We start from the raw sequence: 6,000 nt of genomic DNA on the forward strand, positions 1-6,000 counted from the left end.
GGTCCCCAGAGCCAACAATTTATCTGCACCTTACAATGGTTTTTCATTGTGTACTAAGTATAGACCAATTCATATGGTGAAATATATAGAGAGAAAAATAGGTATCAAGGTGATCTATGTATTTCTGAAATGGGTGCAAGATATGGAGTTTAGGAGCAGTGGTTATTCGTACATCTGTGAATTTGTGGGTAAACCATAGGAGCACATGATTTAGAGAGTATTTTTTAGATAGTTTTTCTTATACACTGGCTTACATTTGGAAGGCATAAATACAGTGAAATCCAATTGGTAATAATAAATATGCTACTATTCTATGCTCCCACATGTCTTCTGATAGAAACGGTACCTCACTTTTGTGGGTAGGCTTAGTGCCCGTGACAGGAAATGGGACAAAACGCAACACGGATACATCACATTTTTCCAATTCAAAATTCACCCATTTTTTGCAAAGTGGGTAGCTGTGGATTTTGAGCCTTAGCTCAGCCGGCACCTAGGGAAACCTAGCAAAACTGTATATTTTTTTAAACTAGACACCTAGGGGAATCCAGGATAGGATGACTTGTGTGACTCTCACAAGGTTGTTTGACCTAGAATCCTTTGCAAACTTCAAACTTTGATGACAAAAAATATATTTTCCTCAGATTTCTGTGATGGGAGGTTCTGGAATCTATGGGGAGCCACAAACTTCCTTCCACCCAGCATTCCCCTAAGACTTCTAATAAAAATGGTACTCAATTGTGTGGCTAGGCTGAGCACCCACTACAGGAAACTGCTCAAAACGCAATATTGAGACATCACATTTTTCCACTTAAAAAAATTACCCATTTTTAGGTTGAGCGCGCAAGCGCTCTGGCCTGTTGTAATCTTTCTGTGGGCTTTTAACTATGACTATCACTCGTTCATGGGCTTGCCTTTCAAAAATCCTTTATTATCATTGGTAAATGCTTTACATTTGTCCCTCCTTGGGGCAGTTTTGTTACCGCCTTGACTATCAACCCTGCTATATGGATAATTTTACTTTTGCCGACACGTTTGACTGCAAGTGAACTTATTTTTCCTTTTGTGTCTCTCCTTTGCGCTCATGCTCCTGGGGGCCCTGGGGCTTTGAATCGGCTCACTAATGTCAAGTGTTTTACTTTTCATTTTCAATTTATGTGGCAAGAAAAGCCCAGATAGGAATTTACAATGCAAATAGCTCTAACTCGAGCAAACGTGAGACCCATTGCATTGCAAATGCTTGTTTGCAAAGTGGGTAGCTGTGGATTTTGGTCCCTAGCTTAAATGGCACCTAGGGAAACCTAGCAAATCTGTACATCTTTGAAAACTAGACATCTAGGGGAAGCCCTGACAGGTGATTTGTGTGGCTCTCAACAGGTTGTGTTACCCAGAATCACATGCAAACCTGAAAATGTGACTTTAAAAAAAAAATTCCTCACATTTCTGTAATGGAAAGTTCTGGACTCTGCAGGGACCCACAAAAGTCCTTCCACCCAGCATTCCCCTAAGTCTTGTAAAAAAATGCTATCTGACTTGGGCGTACAGGCCTAGTGCCCGCGACAGGAAACAGCTCAAAACACAACATGGATACATCACATTTTTCCACTCAAAACTGACCCGTTTTTTGCAAAGTGGGTAGCTGTGGATTTTGGGCCCTAGCTCAGCCGGCACCTAGGGAAACCTAGCTAACCTAGACATTTCTGAAAATTAGACACCCAGGGGAGACTAGTGTGGTATGCCATGCATGGATCCCACAAAGATTTCTTACCTACAATGCCCTTCAAACCTTAAACTTTGCCTAAAATTGCACATTTGTCTTGCATTTCTGTGACGGAAACTTCCGGACCAGCAGGAATCCACACAATTCCTACCACCCAGTGTTCTCCCACTTGTCCCGATAAAAATACACTTCACTAGTATGGCTTGGCCTAGTGCACGTGCTAAGCAAGCATCAAACCGAGGTCAATGGGAGTCTCCCAGAGGGACTCTCCTTGACCCTGGTTTGATTTGTGTCTGGGGTACTAGGCCAAGTCACACAAGTTGGGTATCATTTTTATCTGCCAAAGGCAAGATCAAGTATAAGCCTGGAGACAGTCAGTTTTTCTGCCAAAATCCAGCTACAGACTTAGAGACAACCAGTTTAAAGATAGGACTTGCAGAAATCGAGAGGCAGTCTTACTATACTGATACAACTACAGACCCCATCAAAGACAGCACCAAAGCCGACGGCCAACTGCAGACTCAGTGACAGCTAGTGCCTAGTGAGGAGACAATCACAGACAGACTGTCATCCTAAGGTACCAGATGAATCTGTGCCATCAGAGACACTATTTTCCAGCTCTGGCCTTAATTAAGCAACCCTATGCATTCTGGTACATGTAGGCGCGGTTCACCTCAATTGTACCACTGACACTAAACCGCTACATGACATAAGGTTTATAAAATGGAAAAAAGACGCGTATGTAGTGTAGTGTAACCTTAGTCGTAGTCACCAGTACTGATACAAGTACAGGCCAAGAGACAGTGAGGGACCCCGTGGGCATCACATGTAGAGATAGTCAGTGCACGGACAGACGCAAGATTAAGAGACGTTCAGTCAACGCAAAGGGAAACAGACAGTTGACGGTGAACAGACTGTGGGCCTGATTCTAACTTTGGAGGACGGTGTTAAACCGTCCCAAAAGTGGCGGATATACCACCTACCGTATTACGAGTTCCATAGGATATAATGGACTCGTAATACGGTAGGTGGTATATCCGCCACTTTTGGGACGGTTTAACACCGTCCACCAAAGTTAGAATCAGGCCCTGTGTCTGTCCCAGTCTAAACACGACTGCAGCCCAGAGACGGCCTCGCAATAGACCGAATCAATGTCATCTTACTGACGAAGAGGATGATGTCCTTCCAGGCGAAACTCTCGGGTGAAATAAGCGAGTGCGCCTGTTTTACATCACCTCACGGCTCAGTGCACAAGTGATAGGTGCCCGCGGGCAGGTCTGGCACTGCAGGAACAGCGGCCAAGCCCAGTGATCCTTGCAGTAAACAAGGGCTGCGGGTACCGCGGAGGGTGGAGGGGGCACAGATTCGGAGCTCAGAGAAAAAACAACAGGGCATATTAGTGACCTGGAATTCAGCACGGTGCAAAACAACGCAGCGAACTGAGGCAGAACACCGCCTTAAACATAATGCAGCCGGCCAGCCCTATTCCCAGGCATCCCAAGTCACTGTCAGCCAGTCCCCTCCGCATGATGCTGTCATCGCGCTAAAAGGGGCCAGCGACATGAGGCGAGAAAGGAGGAGATGGTAGAGGGGGCGAGATGCCCGCCTCGCCTCGCATGGACGTCGCTGTGAACACGACAGGAGCCGATATTGTTCTGTGCAAAATGAATGGGCAAACATAATTATACTGTAACGTCGCCTACACAGCCGAGGACCGAACAAAAGGTCTGGCACCCTCAGCAAAGTCTGCTATCCTCAGTCACACGTGCTCAGCTGAGGAGGGAACTGGTACCCCCTCCCCCCACAAACAAGACTATTCTATGTTATATGTTCACAGGTCCATTTAATGTAGGAACGAGTGCTTGGAAACCCGGGGGTATGGCGCTGTAGCATTTCTATGAAAAGAGCATGCAAAACACAGATTAATAGATTATTGAGAGAGAGACAGGCAGCCGAGACATCTCTCCAGCTGTGGGGAGAATGGCATTTATCAACCAGACCGTTACCCTTTGTCTGCAAGGCCATTGCCACTAAATGCAAACACCTGGCCACCCGACGGTTGGCGCTATGTAAAGGCATGCAATATAACAATGGCACAGCATACAGCATGCTGTGACAGACCCCCATCTCTCTTACCCTCCTCCGCCTCCGCCCCTTCCTGGCAATAGGAGATGGGGCTGGCACTCACCCGCTCGGCTGGGCTAGAGATGCGAGTCGAGGGTTCTGTCGCCCCCTGAGCTGTCAGTCAGGCGGCTCGCTCTGCACACCTTTTTCTTCCCACAGAAGGCAAGTTGTGTGTGTTTGTAATTTTCCTTCCCTCTCTCCTCTCCTCCCCGATGGCAGGTCCCTGCCCAGCCCCTGTGAGCAGCTGAGCAGCCTTGCCCCCTCCTCCTTCCTCTCTGCCTCCCTCCCTCCTTCCCCAGTGCAGCCCCGTGTAGCCCCCACCGCCGTGGAGCTGGGAGGAGGGAAGGTGGCAGTGCCCTTCCACATGTGATGATGCTGGCCCAGATCTGCTTCTGGAGAGCGGGGCACTGGGTGTCTGCTTTCCTGTCCTGCATCACAGCCGTTCGGGCTGGGGGAAGGGAGATGCTGAATAAGGGAACAGGTGAACTGCTTCATCAAGGACCAGGGAAGATGCTGAATGATGGTCCAGGAAAGGGGGTAAATTAGGGAAAGGGAGATGGGGAATTAGGACCGATGAAGATGCTTACTTAGGGAAGATGTGAGATGCATAATGATGGGGGCAAGAAAAACCGTGATTATAAAATGGAACCGGGGTGATATTTAAATAAAGATTATAGAAGATGTTCAATTATGGGATGTTAAATTGGGGACCGTTAGAGGGAGCACTGCGGTAGAGACTAAGGGAGTGGTGAATTAGGGATGAGAGACGACGCATTAGGGACCAGAAGACATGATTCTTAGGGGAGTTGGTGAGTTAGCAAATCGAGAACCATCTTTACGCTGCATGAGGCAAAAGTGAGATGGTTAATTAACAGGAAATAGATACGATGCTTAATTAGGAACACGAGGGGGGTTGAATTAGGGCCCATGGGAGATTGTGGTTTAGGTACAAAGCAAGATGTTGAATTAGGGACCGGGGGATAGTAGATTAGGGACAAGGTGAGTTGGCAAATTAAGTACTATATCAGATGTTGAATTAGGGAACAGGTGAGATGCTTGCTTAGAAATCAAGGGAGTTGCTTCATTAGGGACTACGACAATGCTTAAGTAGAGAACAGCTAAGATGCTGAATTAGGAAACAAATAAGATACTTAATTAGGGGCACATGGAATTATAAATTAGGCACAAGGGATGATGCTGAATTAAGAACCAGGTGAGGAGCTGCTCTAAGAACCGATGTGATGCTGAATTAGAGATGATGCACGATGGTAATTTAGGGACAAGGGGAGATAGTGCATTAGGGACCAGGGGAGGTGGTGATTCAGGAACAAGGCGAACTGGACGAAATAAAAAACACGTAACACGCTTAAGGAAGGACTTCGGAAAATGCTTAATTAGGGACCTATGAAAATAGGTAATTAGACACCTATGGAGGTGTTTAGTTAGGTAACAAGTAAGACACTCAATTAGAGACCAAGGGAGAAGCTTAATTAGGGACATATAAATATGCTTAGTTAGGGAATGAGTGAGATGTTTAATTAGGAAACTATTTTCATGTTTAGCTAGGGAAGCAGAGAGATGCTTAAATAGGGCCGGAGGTGATGGTAAGTTAGAGGCAGGGTGAGTTGGTTGAATTAAAAGCCGTGTACGATGTTGAATTAGGGAACAAGTGAGATGTTCTATTAATGATCTAGAGATGCTTAATTAAGGAAACTGGGAATACTTAACTAGAGCATAAGTAGGATGCATAATTGGGGACAGGTGAAGATAGTACATTTGAATGGAGCCATGATATTCAATTAGGGACCAGGAAGATGGTATATCACATAATTAGCGACCACCAGTGATGCTGGGTTAGGAATAAGAAGAAGTGCCTTATTACTGACTGTAGAGGTTCTTAATTGGGGACCAGTGGGGGTGATCAATTAGAGACCACAAGAGATGTTCAACGACGAACCAGGGAGATAACGGTTTAGGGTCAAAGTGAGATGCTGAATTATAGATCAGGGGAGGAGCAGAATAAGATGTCAAAGGAGATTTTGATATAGTGGGCAGTGATGTGTTAATACAACGTCTGAGAAAAGTAGCTTTCATCGTTGAGGAAATCAATGATCCCCCTCCTTGTCTTGTCCTTCAAAATTCAAGTTGCACTTTTTTCT

At 45.9% G+C, this 6,000-nt stretch overlaps 1 protein-coding gene across 4 annotated transcripts in view; it reads right to left on the minus strand.

Moving 5' to 3' along the window:
* NDRG4 (NDRG family member 4) overlaps window positions 1-4,286 on the minus strand; it is a 637,307-nt gene extending 633,021 nt beyond the window's left edge. Inside the window, exon 1 of one of the 4 annotated variants that reach the window (XM_069217404.1) lies at window positions 3,906-4,286. The gene's annotated coding sequence lies outside the window, so the exon portion shown is untranslated. Of the gene's footprint in view, window positions 1-3,853 lie in introns of all 4 variants that reach the window. The other 3 variants (XM_069217401.1, XM_069217403.1, XM_069217405.1) reach the window with 3 other exon arrangements.
* Between the last annotated feature and the right edge of the window lie 1,714 nt (window positions 4,287-6,000).

The sequence above is a fragment of the Pleurodeles waltl genome, chromosome 12, assembly GCF_031143425.1.
Source record: "Pleurodeles waltl isolate 20211129_DDA chromosome 12, aPleWal1.hap1.20221129, whole genome shotgun sequence".
NCBI classification, from domain to species: Eukaryota; Metazoa; Chordata; class Amphibia; order Caudata; family Salamandridae; genus Pleurodeles; species Pleurodeles waltl.